This window comes from Rattus norvegicus, chromosome 3 (assembly GCF_036323735.1).
Source record: "Rattus norvegicus strain BN/NHsdMcwi chromosome 3, GRCr8, whole genome shotgun sequence".
In the NCBI taxonomy this organism is placed as follows: Eukaryota; Metazoa; Chordata; class Mammalia; order Rodentia; family Muridae; genus Rattus; species Rattus norvegicus.
Window position 1 is genome coordinate 7,843,882 of NC_086021.1, and position 14,941 is coordinate 7,858,822.

Here is a 14,941-nt window from a genome sequence, read left to right on the forward strand (position 1 = left end):
TACAAGCTATCAGTTTGTATAAGAAACCGGTTTATTTCTCCTGCATCCAAAAAGTACATTTGTTTTAGGTACAATTACATACTCGTGTTTAGAATGCAATTGCACATATTTTTTTTTTTTTGGTAAGTATATTTACTGTTCATTAGTTTTTTATAAAAATCTAGAAGATTTTCTGTTTAATTGTAATTATAGAATTTTCATTTAAATGTATTTCTTTTTTTTTCTTTTTTTTGGGGGGGGTGTTCCCCTCCCTTATCCTCCCCTACTAATGCCCTCCCCCCAACAATCACGTTCACTGAGGGTTCAGTCTTAGCAGCTCCCAGGGCTTCCCCTTCCACTGGTGCTCTTACTAGGATATTCATTGCTAACTATGAGGTCAGAGTCCAGGGTCAGTCCATGTATATATAGTCTTTAGGTAGTGGCTTAGTTCCTGGAAGCTCTGGTTGGTTGGCATTGTTGTTCATATGGGGTCTCGAGCCCCTTCAAGCTCTTCCAGTTCTTTCTCTGATTCCTTCAACGGGGGTCCCGTTCTCAGTTCAATGGTTTGCTGCTGGCATTCGCCTCTGTATTTGCTGTATTCTGGCTGTGTCTCTCAGGGGCTATCTACATCCGGCTCCTGTCGGTCTGCACTTCTTTGCTTCATCCATCTTGTCTAATTGGGTGGCTGTATATGTATGGGCCACATGTGGGGCAGGCTCTGAATGGGTGTTCCTTCATTCTCTGTTTTAATCTTTGCCTCTCCCTTCCCTGCCAAGGGTATTCTTGTTCCCCTTTTAAAGAAGGAGTGAAGCATTCACATTTTGATCATCCGTCTTGAGTTTCATTTGTTCTATGCATCTAGGTGAATTCAATTATTTGGTCTAATAGCCACTTATCAATGAGTGCATACCATGTGTGTTTTTCTGTGGTTGTGTTACCTCACTCAGGATGATATTTTCCAGTTACCTCCATTTGCCTATGAATTACATAAAGTCATTGTTTTTGATAGCTGAGTAGTATTCCTTTGTGTAGATTTACCACATATCATAAGGCAATATTTTTTATGCTAGAAAGTATAATTTTAGGAGAACATTATTTTGTAAATTTAATTCATCCGTTGTCATTAGTTTTATCTGAATAAATATTATTTGCTAATATGTTTAAATTTTTAGGTAACTGTGTGTGTGTGTGTGTTTGATAATTCAACTCTAATATGACTAGGAAATTGCTTGAGTGATAATGATAATTTATGGACAATGACAATTTTTGTATATACTATATATATGTATGTATATATATATTTATAAATGTATGTGTATATAGTTTATATGTATGAAAATATGTTCTGTATATTTTTCAAAGCATTGTTTAGATATGTATACTAGATTAAGCCTTCTAATTGCATTTTTAGCTTTTTCCAACACTAATTTTGGTGTCTAGAAAGAAATAAATCTAAGCATAAATCATCTCAACTTCAAATGTCGGTACACTCAATGTTATATCTTCCTTTCAAACATGATTGTTCATTTTTGGTCATATATATATATATATATATATATATATATATATATATATGTAATTTGCTCTATTTATATTAGAAATGTGTGCTACATTGTATATATGTATTTGATGATAACTTCCTTCTGTGAACAAATTTTAAGAATAAATGACTTATGTACTTTATTCTAAAGTCTAAGATCATCGAGTTTTTTCCTGAAATCAAATACAATAATGCATAACTATAAATAGCATTTCTTGAGTGTGTCTATTAACAAAAAATATTTGATGTACAAATCCTATAAACTTATTTTGATATTAACCAATAAAGTTTCTTCAAGGAATTGTCCAACTTTTAATAAAGGGAAGTCACCAATTATGTCAATAATTTTTTCAGTCTATATTCCTTTAAATTGAAAAATATAGTTCTATTAAATAAGTCATAACATAAAGGGAAATATTAAATAGACAGCAAAAGAGACCAACGAAAATTAGTAAAAAACTCTAATATTTGTTTCAATATCAGAAATGGGAAATGATAATTACAGTATTATTAATGTAATGAGACAAGATATCATTTTTATTTAATAATTTTTCCTGAATATTTTATGTATTTATATTTCAAATGTTATTTCCTTTCCTTTTTCTCCCATAACATCCCTGCCTGTCTTCTGTGAGGATGTTAAAATTCCCACCAATCAACTTCATCCTCAATGCTCTGGCATTACCCTACATTGGGGATACAAGCCTTCACAGGATTAAGGGTTTTCCTTCCAATGAGGTTAGACAGAGCAATCCTCTGCCACATATGTGGCTGGAGTCATGGGTCCCTCAATGTGTACTCACTAGAGCGTGGTTTAATCCCTCGAATATCTGGTGGGTCTGGTTGGTTGATATTGTTGTTCTTCCTGGGGTTTTGCAAACCCCTTAAGCTCGTTAAGTACACGCTCTCACAACTTCATTGAACCCCCCTTGTTCAATCTAATGTTTAGCTACATTCATCCTCACCAGTGTCAGTAGAATTCTGCAAGAGTCTCTCAGGAGACATCCATATCTGACTCCTGTCAACAAGGACTTGGTGGCATCAGCAATAGTGATTGGTTTGTGTGACTGCATATGGGACAGATCCACACATGGGGTAGTCTCTGGTTGACCCTTTCTTCAGTCCCTGCTTATCTCTTTATCCTTGAATTTCCTCCCATGAATATTTTTTATCCCTTCTAAGAAGGAATGCCACATCTGCATGTTGTTCTTCTTCCTGCGTGGGCTTCACATGACCTGTGAATTCTTTCTTATGTATTCCACACTTTTGGGCTGATACACACTTCCAATAAAGGTATACCATTTGTGTTCTTTTGTGACTGGGTTACCTCACACAGAATGATAATTTTTGGTCTATCCTAAGAATTTTATGCAAACATTGTTTTTGATAGGTTAGAAGAACACACATGTGTAAGTATTTCATTTATCCATTACTATGTTGAGGGACATCTGGTTTCTTTTCAGCTTCTGGCTATTATAAAAAAGAAAGGTTGCTCTCAACCTGTAGCATCATGTGTCGATCTTATATGTTGGAGCATCTTTTTGGGTATATATCAAAGAAATGGGATTGTGGTATCCTCAGGTAGTACTATGTACAACTTTGTGAGAAAACTCCAGACTGTTCTCCAGAATGGTTAAACGAGCTTGCAACCTGACCAACAATGGAGGAGAGTTCCTCTTTCTCCACCTCCTTGCCAGAATCTTTGTGAATTTCTTAACTTAGCCATTCTGAGTTGCGTGCTGTGTTACCTCAGTATTTGTTGATTTGCATTTACCTGATGGCTAAGGATGTTAATATTCCTCAGTAGAGAAATCTTTGTTTAGTGCTATTCACCATTTTTGAAAGGACTATTTATATTCTGGAGTCTAACTCCTTGAGTCTTTGTATAGATTGATTTTAGCCCTCTATCAGACAGAAGATTGGTAAAGATCTTTTCTTACCCTATTGATTTTACCTTTTTCCAAATTCCAGTGTCCTATGACTTACAAAAGCTTTATGAAGTCCCATTTGTCAATTCTCGATCTTGAAGCAAAGCCATTGGTGTTCTGTTCAGTAAATTTCCCCACTTTTTCTTCTATTAGTTTAAGATTATATGTTTCTTGTGGACATACTTGATCCACTTCGACTTGAGCTTTGTACAGGGCGATAAGAATTGATTGATTTCCATTCTTCTACTTGCTAACCTTCAGTTTAATGAGAACCGTTTGTGGAAAATGTTCTTGTTCCATTGGATGGTTTTGGTTCATTGTCAAATATCAAGTGGCCATAGGTGTGTGCCTTCATTTCTGGTCCTTCAATTATATTCCATTGATCTTTCTGACTGTTTCTTTACCATTCCCATTCAATTTGTGTTATTATTGTTCTGTGATACAGCTTGAAGTCATCGATAGTGATTGCCCCAGAAATTCTTATATTGTTGATGAACGTTTTCTCTATCATGGGGTTCTTGTTATTCCAACTGAATTTTAAAATTGTTCTTTCTAACTCTGAGAAGAATTGAGTTGGAATTTTGATGGTGATTGCCTTGAATCTGTTGATTGCTTTTTGCAAGATGACAATTTTTACAATATTAACCCTGCACATGCATGAGCATGGGAAATTATTCTATCTTCGGAGATTTTCTACAATATTTTTCTTCAGAGACTTGAAGTTCCTGTCATACAGAACTTTCACTTGCTTGTTTAGAGTCAACATGAAATATTTTTTTATTAATTGTGACTATTTTGAAGGCTGTCATTTCCTTAATTTCTCCTCAAACTGTTTATCCTTGAATTAGAATGCTCTGATTTGTTTGATTTAAGTTTACATCCAGCCACTTTGCTGAAGTTGTTTATCAGCTGAAGGAGTACCCTGGCGGAATTTATGGGGTCACTAAAATATACAATAACATCATCTAAAATCATAATATTTTAAATTCTTGCTTTCTAAATTTTTCCGTTTTCCCTCGAGTTTTATCTGATTTTTGTGGATAAGACTTCCAGTACTATATTGATGGGGTAAGTAGAGATTAGTCAAACTTTTCTAGTTCTTGATTTTTGTGGTATTGCTTCAAGTTTCTCACCATTAAGTTTGATGTTGGCAACTTTTTTTTGTAATATTGCTTTTACTGTATTTAAGTATGGGATTTGAATTCCTAATATTTTCCAAGACCTCTAACATGAAGAAATACTTACTTTTTAAATTTTTTATCTACATCTAAAAAGATGATAATTTACCCCCCCTCATGGGAGTTTATTTACATAATTGATTTTTCTGTGTGCTGACATCCAGTTGAACCATAATTTTTAGCACCTTTGTCAAACACAAAGTTACCATGGGTGTGTGCATTCATTTCTTGATCTGCAGGTTAGGATATCTGGTGAAATTTTCAATTACCATGGATTGAGGAAACAAGGCATTCCATTACAAAGCCAAATATACTAAACATCTTTCCACATGTCCTAACCTATAAATGACAGTAGATGGAAACTTCCAACAGAAGGAGGGAAACTACACCTTAGCAAAAAGTAGGGAATTATTCTTTCAACAAACCCAAAAGATGATAGCCACACAATTGTAATTACATTTCTTTTTTTTTTTTTTAGCTTTTTTTTTACTTGGGTATTTCTTATATACATTTCGAGTGTTATTCCCTTTCCCGGTTTCCGGGCAAACATCCCCCTCCCCCTCCCCTTCTTTATGGGTGTTCCCCACCCATTCTCCCCTCCTTGTCGCCCTTCCCTCAACAATCTATTTCACTGGGGGGTTCAGTCTTAGCAGGACCCAGTGCTTCCCTTCCACTGGTGCTCTTACTAGGATATTCATTGCTACCTATGAGGTCAGAGTCCAGGGTCAGTCCATGTATAGTCTTTAGGTAGTGGATTAGTCCATGGAAGCTCTGGTTGCTTGGCATTGTTGTACATATGGGGCTCGAGCCCCTTCAAGCTTTTCCACTTCTTTCTCTGATTCCTTCAACGGGGGTCCCGTTCTGAGTTCAATGGTTTGCTGCTGGCATTCGCCTCTGTATTTGCTGTATTCTGGCTGTGTCTCTCAGGAGCGAGCTACATCCGGCTCCTTTAGGCCTGCACTTCTTCGCTTCATCCATCTTGTCTAATTAGATGGGTGTATATGCAGGGGCCACATGTGGGGCAGGCTCTGAATGTGTATTCCTTCTGTGTCTGTTTTAATCTTTGCCTCTCTAATCCCTGCCAAGGGTATTCTTGTTCCCCTTTTAGAGAAGGAGTGAAGCATTCACATTTTGATCATCCGTCTTGAGTTTCATTTGTTCTAGGCATCTAGGGTAATTCAAGCATTTGGGCTAATAGCCACTAATCAATGAGGGCATACCATGTGTGTTTTTCTGTGATTTGGTTACCTCACTCAGGATATTATTTTCAAGTTCTGACCATTTTCCTACAAATTTCATAAATTCATTGTTTTTTATAGCTGAGTAATATTCCATTGTGTAGATGTACCACATTTTCTGTATCCATTCCTCTGTTGAAGGACATCTGGGTTCTTTCCAGCTTCTGGCTATTATAAAAAAGGCTGCCATGAACATAGTGGAGCACGTGTCTTTTTTTATATTTTGGGGCATCTTTTGGGTATATACCCAAGCGAGGTTTAGCTGGATCCTCAGGCAGTTCAATGTCAAATTTTCTGAGGAATCTCCGGACTGATTTCCAGAATGGTTGTACCAGTCTGCAATCCCACCAACAATGGGGGAGTGTTCCTCTTTCTCCACATCCTAGCCAGCATCTGCTGTCACATGAGTTTTTGATCTTAGCCATTCTCACTGCTGTGAGGTGAAATCTCAGGGTTATTTTGATTTGCATTTACCTTATGACTAAAGATGCTGAACATTTCTTTAGATGTTTCTCAGCCATTCGGCATTCCTCAGCTGTGAATTCTTTGTTTAGCTCTGAACCCCAGTTTTTAATAGCGTTATTTGTCTCCCTGCAGTCTAACATCTAGAGTTCTTTGTATATTTTGGATATAAGGCCTCTATCTGTTGTAGGTTTGGTAAAGATCTTTTCCCAATCTGTTGGTTGCTGTTTTGTCCTAACCACAGTGTCCTTTGCCTTACAGAACCTTTGCAGTTTTATGAGATCCCATTTGTTGACTCTTGATCTTAGAACATAAGCCATTGGTGTTTTGTTCAGGAAATTTTTTCCAGTGCCCATGTGTTCCAGATGCTTCCCTAGTTTTTCTTCTATTGGTTTGAGTGTATCTGGTTTTATATGGAGGTCCTTGATCCACTTGGACTTAATCTTTGTACAGGGTGATAAGCATGGATCGATCTGCATTCTTCTACATGTTGACCTCCAGTTGAACCAGCACCATTTGCTGAAAATGCTATCTTTTTTCCATTTGATGGTTTTGGCTCCTTTGTCAAAAATCAAGTGCCCATAGGTGTGTAGGTTCATTTCTGGGTCTTCAATTCTGTTCCATTGGTCTATCTGTCTGTCTCTGTACCAATACCATGCAGTTTTTGTCACTATTGCTCTGTAATACTGCTTGAGTTCAGGGATAGTGATTCCCCCTGAAGTCCTTTTGTTGTTGAGGATAGTTTTAGCTATCCTGGGTTTTTTGTTACTCCTGATGAATTTGCAAATTGTTCTGTCTAACTCTTTTAAGAATTGTATTGGTATTTTGATGGGGATTGAATTGAATGTGTAGATGGCTTTTGGTAAAATGGCCATTTTTACTATATTATTCCTCCCAATCTATGATAATGGAGATCTTTCCATCTTCATAGGACTTCTTCAATTTCTTTCTTCATAGTCTTGAAGTTCTTATTGTACAAATCGTTTACTTGCTTGGTTATTGTCACACCGAGGTACTTTATATTATTTGGGTCTTTTATGAAGGGAGTTGTTTCCCTTATCTCTTTCCCAGCTTGTGTCTCTTTTGTGTAGAGGAAGGTTACTTATTTATTTGAGTTAATTTTATACCCAGCCACTTTGCTGAAGTTGTTTATCAGCTTTAGTAGTTCTCTGGTGGAACTTTTGGGATCATTTAAATATACAATCATATCATCTGCAAATAGTGATATTTTTACTTCTTCTTTTCCAATCTGTATCCACTTGACCTCCTTCTGTTGTCTGATTGCTCTGGCTAGAACTTCAAAAACTATATTGAAAAAGTAGGGAGAGAGTGGGCAGCCTTGTCTAGTCCCTCATTTTAGTGGGATTGCTTCAAGTTTCTCTCCATTTAGTTTAATGTTAGCAACTGGTTTGCTGTATATGGCTTTTACTATTTAGGTATTGGCCTTGAATTCCTATTCTTTCCAGGACTTTTATCATGAAGGGGTGTTGAATTTTGTCAAATGATTTCTCAGCGTCTAATGAAATGATCATGTGGTTTTGTTCTTTCAGTTTGTTTATATAATGGATCACGTTGATGGTTGTCCATATATTAAACCATCCCTGCATGCCTGAGATGAAGCCTACTTGATCATGGTGGATGATTGTTTTATTGTGCTCTTGGATTCGGTTTCCAGAAGTTTATTGAGTATTTTTGCGTCGATATTCATAAGGGAATTTGGTCTGAAGTTCTCTTTCTTTGTTGGTTCTTTGTGTGGTTGAGGTATAAGAGTAATTGTGGATTCATAGAAGGATTCGGAAGTGCTCCATCTCTTTCAATTTTGTGGAAGAGTTTGGATAATATTGGTACGAGGTCTTTTATGAAGGTCTGATAGAATTCTGCACTAAACCCGTCTGGACCTGGGCTCTTTTTGGTTGGGAGACCTTTAATGACTGCTTCTATTTCCTTAGGAGTTATGGGGTTGTTTAACTGGTTTATCTGTTCCTGATTTAACTACGGTACCTGGTATCTGTCTATGAAATGGTCCATTTCCTGCAGATATTCAAGTTTTGCTGAATATAGGCTTTTATAGTAAGATCTGATGAATTTTTCAATTTCCTCTGAATCTGTAGTTATGTCTCTCTTTTCATTTATATTTTGTTAATTTGGATACACTCTCTGTGTCCTCTCGTTAGTCTGGCTAAGGGTTTATCAATCCTGTTGATTTTCTCAAAGAACCAACTTTTGGTTCTGTTGATTCTTTCTATGGTCCTTTTTTGTTTCTACTTGGTTGATTTCACCTCTGAGATTGATTATCTCCTGCCTTCTATTCTCCTGCATGTATTTGCTTCCTTTATGTTCTAGAGATTTTAGGTGTGCTGTCAAGCTGCTGACATATGCTCTTTCCTGTTACTTTTTGCAGGCACTCTGCGCTATGAGTTTTCCTCTTAGCACAGCTTTCATTGTGTCCGATAAGTTTGGGTATGTTGTACCTTCATTTTCATTGAATTCTAAAGAGTCTTTAATTTATTCTTTATTTCTTCCTTGACCAAGTCATCATTGAGTAGAGCATTGTTCAATTTCCACGTATATGTGGGCATTCTTCCCTTATTGTTATTGAAGACCAGTTTTAGGCCGTGGTGGTCGGATAGAACGCATGGGATTATTTCTTTCTTTTTGTACCTGTTGAGGCCCGTTTTTTGACCAATTATGTGGTCAATTATTTAGAAAGTACCATGAGGAGCTGAGAAGAAGGTATATCCTTCTGCTTTAGGGTAGAATGTTCTATAAATATCTGTTAAGTCCATTTGGCTCATGACTTCTCTTAGTCTGTCTATATCTCTGTTTAATTTCTGTTTCCATGATCTGTCCATTGATGAGAGTGAGGTGTTGAAGTCTCCTACTATTATTGTGTGAGGTGAAATGTGTGTTTTGAGCTTTAGTAAGGTTTCTTTTACGTATGTAGGTGCCCTTGTATTTGAGGCATAGATATGTAGGATTGAGAGTTCATCTTGGTGGATTTTTCCTTTGATGAATATGAAGTGTCCTTCCTTATATTTTTGATAAATTTTAGTTGAAAATTGATTTTATTTGATATTAGAATGGCTGCTCCTGCTTGCTACTTCTGAACATTTGCTTGGAAAGTTGTTTTCCAGCTTTTAACTCTGAGGTAGTGTCTGTCTTTGTCTCTGAGGTGTGTTTCCTGTAGGCAGCAGAATACAGGGTCCTCGTTGCGTATCCAGTTTGTTAATCAATGTCTTTTTATTGGGGAGTTGAGGCCATTGATGTTGAGAAATATTAAGGAATAGTGATTATTGCTTCCTATTATACTCATATTTGGATGTGAGGTTATGTTTGTGTGCTTTTCTTCTCTTTGTATTGTTGCCAAGACGATTAGTTTCTTGTTGCTTCTAGGGTATAGCTTGCCTCCTTATTTTCAGCTTTACCATTTATTACCTTTGTAGTGCTGTATTTGTTGAAAGATATTGTGTAAATTTGGTTTTGTCATGGATTATCTTGGTTTCTCCATCTATGTTAATTGAGAGATTTGCAGGAAACAGTAACCTGGGCTGGCATTTGTGTTTTCTTAGTGTCTGTATGACATCAGTCCAGGATCTTCTGGCCTTCATAGTTTCTGGCGCAAAGTCTGGTGTAATTCTGATAGGTCTGCCTTTATACGTTACTTGACCTTTATCCCTTACTGCTTTTAGTATTCTTTCTTTATTTTGTGCGTTTGGTGTTTTGACTATTATGTGACGGGAGGTGTTTCTTTTCTGGTCCAATCTATTTGGAGTTCTGTAGGCTTCTTGTATGCCTATGGGTATCTCTTTTTTTAGATTAGGGATGTTTTCTTCTATGATTTTGTTGAAGATATTTACTGGTCTTTGAGCTGGGAGTCTTCACTCTCTTCTATACCTATTATCCTTAAGTTTGATCATCTCATTGAGTCCTGGATTTCCTGTATGTTTTGGACCAGTAGCTTTTTCTATTTTACATTATCATTGACAGTTGAGTCAATGATTTCTATGGAAACTCCTGCTCCTGAGATTCTCTCTTCCATTTCTTGTTTACTGTTGGTGAAGCTCGTATCTATAGCTCCTTGTCTCTTCTTTTGGTTTTCTATATCCAGGGTTGTTTCCATGTGTTCTTTCTTGATTGCTTCTATTTCCATTTTTAATTCCTTCAACTGTTTGATTGTGTTTTCCTGGAATTCTTTTAGGGATTTTTGTGACTCCTCTCTATGGGCTTCTATTTATTTATTTATGATTTCCTGTAATTCTTTCAGGGATTTTTGTGACTCCTCTCTATGGGCTTCTACTTGTTTATTTATGATTTCCTGTAATTCTTTCAGGAATTTTTGTGACTCCTCTCTATGGGCTTCTACTTGTTTATTTATGATTTCCTGTAATTCTTTCAGGGATTTTTGTGACTCCTCTCTATGGGCTTCTACTTGTTTATTTATGATTTCCTGGAATTCTTTCAGAGATTTTTGTGATTCCTCTCTGTAGGCTTCTACTTGTTCTTTAAGGAATTTCTTCACGTCTTTCTTGAAGTTCTCTAGCATCCTGATGAAATATGATTTTGAAACTAGATCTTGCTTTTCTGGTGTGTTTGGATATACCGTGTTTGCTTTGGTGGGAGAATTGGGCTCCGATGATGCCATGTAGTCTTGGTTTCTGTTGCTTGGTTTCCTGCGCTTGCCTCTCGCCGTCAGATTATCTCTAGTGTTACTTTGTTATGCTATTCCTGACAGTGGCTAGACTGTCCTATAAGCCTGTGTGTCAGGAGTGCTGTAGACCTGTTTTCCTGTTTTCTTTCAGCCAGTTATGGGGACAGAGTGGTCTGCTTTCGGGCATTTAGTTTTTTCTATCTACAGGCCTTCAGCTGATCCTGTGGACTGTGTCTGGTGTTCACCAGGCAGGTCACTTGCAGCAGAAAATTTTGTCTTACCTGTGGTCCCGAGGCTCAAGTTTCCTCGTGGGGTGCTGCCTACGAGCTCTCAGCGGCGGCAGCAACCATGAAGATCTGCGCTGCCATTTCCAGGAGCCTCCATTCACCAGGGTTCCAGATGGCGTTTGGTGCTTTCCTCTGGCGTCAGAGATGTGTGCAAAGTGCAGTTTCTTTTTGTTTCCCAGGCGTGTCTGCCTCTCTGTAGGTTTAGCTCTCCCTCCCACGGGATTTGGGTGCAGAAAACTGTTTATCTGGTCTGTGCCTTCAGGTTCCGGTCATGTCTCAGGCGCAGGGGTCCTGCTGCTCCTGGGCCCTTCCCCACGGGAACCCAGAGGACGTATACAGTTTCCTCTTTGGCCAGGGATGTGGGAAATGGTGGGTAGTGTTGGTGGTCTCTTCTGCTCTGCAGCCCCAGGAGTGCCCACTTTACCAGGTAGTGAGGTCTCTCTCCCAAGGGTTTTGGGAGCAGAGAACTGTTGCGGGCCAGGATCCGCGGGTTTCGGATTCCCGGTAAACACTGTAAGTGCCTGGTCATAGAGGAACTTGGCCTCTGTGTGTCCTTAGTTCCCCAGGCAGGTCTATTGCAGCAGAAAAGTTGGTTTTACCTGTGGTCCCGAGGCTCAAGTTTGCTGGTGGGGTGCTGCCTATGAGCTCTCAGCAGTGGGAGCAACCAGGAAAATCTGCGCCGCTTTTTCCGGGAGCCTCCGTGCACCAGGGTTCCAGATGGCGTTTCTGTAATTACATTTCTAACAACAAATATAAAAGGAATCAACAGTCCATTTCATTTAATATCTCTTATCATCAATGGACAGAATTCCCCAAATAAAAAGACATAAACTAAGAGACTGAAAACATAAAGAGGATCCAATATTTTGCTGCATACTGTAAATACACCTTAGAGACAAACACAGAGTATCTCAGGGTAAAAGGATGGAGAAAAATTCTAAACAAATGTTCCCAAGAAAGAAGGAGTAGCCCCTTTCTAATATTGAACAACATTGACTTCAACAAAAAGTTATCAAAAATGATAAGGAAGGGAACCATACTTGTCAAAGAAAAATAATACTAAGATGAACGTTCAATTCTGAACAACTATGTTTAAATGCAAGGACACCTAAATTCACAAAAGAAACATAACTATAGCTCAAAGAAAGTATTGCACCACACACAATAAATTGTTGGAGACTTCAATTCTGCACTCTCATCAACGGACAATTTATGGAAACTGAAACTAAACAGATATGGTTAAAATAACAGAAGTTGGGGCTGGGGATTTAGCTCAGCGGTAGAGTGCTTACCTAGGAAGCGCAAGGCCCTGGGTTCGGTCCCCAGCTCCGAAAAAAAGAACCAAAAAAAAAAATAACAGAAGTTATCTTAATAACTTAAAAAACAAAATGGATTTAACAGATATTTAGGTAACATTTCATCCTAAATCAGAAGAATATACCTTTTCCTATGCACCTCATTGTAACTTCTCCCAATTTGACCATATACTCATTCACATAACATGCCTCAATTGCTACCAGAATATTGAAATAATCCTATGCATCCTATCAGATCACCATAGACTAGGGCTGCTCTTCTATATTTTATTATTTTTTGGATTTGTTTAAATTATCGATGATTTATTTATGTGGTATTTTTAAAACATCATCTTTCTTGATATTTTGTCACTATTCAGTAAAGACTGTGTTAAACCTACTGGTAGTTCGTCCATTTTTGCCTCTATAGTAGAGAGAGTGATTTCTCCATTCCAATCATGGTTTATATACTACATTTTGAGTTAACTCTTTGTGCATACTCTGCATTTAATATTTTCCTCTTTGTTTGAATATATATTTGTATTATCTAACCTTAAAATTTTGTAATTTTATAATGAAAATTTTAATTTCATAATTTCTGACTATAACTTTTGATCTCATTTTGCTTATATTTTTTCTCCATTTTAAATGCATTTTTTCTTTGTGAATACTTTTCCCCTTTTATGTATGTTTGTGCCTTTATGGGTATTTGGTATTGTTTATCAATGGAAAATGCAATTTATTCACAGCAGCACCCATATAGGAAGGAGAATAGAGTTATTTAGCTATTCCAATAGGATGGATTACTTATTAAAAATAAGAATCTCTGAAACAAAAAACAGTAATGAATTTCACAGGAGCCTTCCCCAATGACTCAGCATGCAATAATTCCAGGTAGTGTGCTGTGAGGAGTTGTCCGAGGAGCTGTCCTCACAGAGATGTGAGGAGCTGTCCTCACATATGTGAGTAGCTGTCCTCACAAACTCCATTACAAGATGGCACCGGCATCCGGCAGAACGCACCTAGTAAAAAGGGCAATCCTGGTAACGTCCCTACTCAAAGGGACACGTACGTTTTGGTACGTCATCTGGCATAATTGGCAGCGACCAGTCAGAGAGTGACACGTCCTAGGCGAGGATAGTTTCCTATATAAGGGACGGTTATTCCTCACTCTCCGTCTCCGCATTGTAAGCTTATGCTCTCCCTCTCAAGACGCATTAAAGCTTTTCTGTAGTAGGATCCTGTGTGTGCCGCATCGTTCCTGCTGGCGAGAAGAAGCGCGGGAAATCTGGTGCCGAAAACCCAGGAAAGACCTCGCCATCGTCAGCACCTTCGGAGATCCCTTGGCAACAAGGAGGATTCAGAACTGCAGGTAGATACGTTCGGTGAGGCAGCCCTCTCTTGGACTTTGGTCTGGGGTTGTCACCGCCTTGGGAAGGATTTGTTGAGGCTATAGTATTTGTCCTGGGAGCCACCCTACTCTCTATGTTCTGTTCTCACCGTTTTCGTTGTTAAAAGGACGATCACAGCAGCTGAAGGCGCGTCTCAGTCTCTCGTATATAAGTGAGCTTCGCGCAGCTCCCTTTTACCTTCGATTTTGACTGTTGAGGAACAAGGACGCGATAAGGCCAACGTAGATAAGCGGCACCGTCCGGGGAGGCGCGTGTAAGACTCCCGTACATAAAAGAGCAGCGTGTCTGTCTCTACCCTTTCACCTCACGCCTTGTCAGATGGACGTAGATAAGCCGCCGGCGTTCCTGGCACATCATGGGTTCCTCACAGTCTGTGGTCACGGCCTTGGAAACAGTGTTAAAGCAGAGGAACATCATAATTGGAGGAGGAACACTTGAAAACTTTGTGAAGGAGGTGGAGAGGGTGGTGCCTTGGTTTGCCTGTTCAGGCTCGTTTACGATTGCCTCATGGAACAAACTTGGAAAAGACCTTGACAGAAAATTGGCGGAAGAGGATCTGCACCTAGGGACCAAAGCTATATGGAAGCTGGTTAAGAATTGTTTAAAGGATGAAACGTGTAAGGCAGCAGTAGTAGAAGGACAGGCCACTCTCGAGGTAGTCCGGGAAAGTCTGTCAGAAACCGAACGTAGTGAGAGGTTGGGCGCGCGCAAGAAAAAAGACGTCCTAAGAAAGAAAAAGTGCCCTCCCGGTAAGTCCAAAGACAAGGGAGCGTTGAAATTTTCAGATTCCAGCACTTCCTCCTCTACACATAAACCAGGAGGGGGAGCCAGCCTATACCATGTGAAAGAGCTAGAAGCACTGAACCTCGACAGTTCTGAAAGCTCTGAAAATAAAACCTTAGACTCAGAGGAGGAGGCCGAGCTAGTGCTGTTAGTATTCTTGAAACCGCCGGTATAATTAAAACCACTAGTAA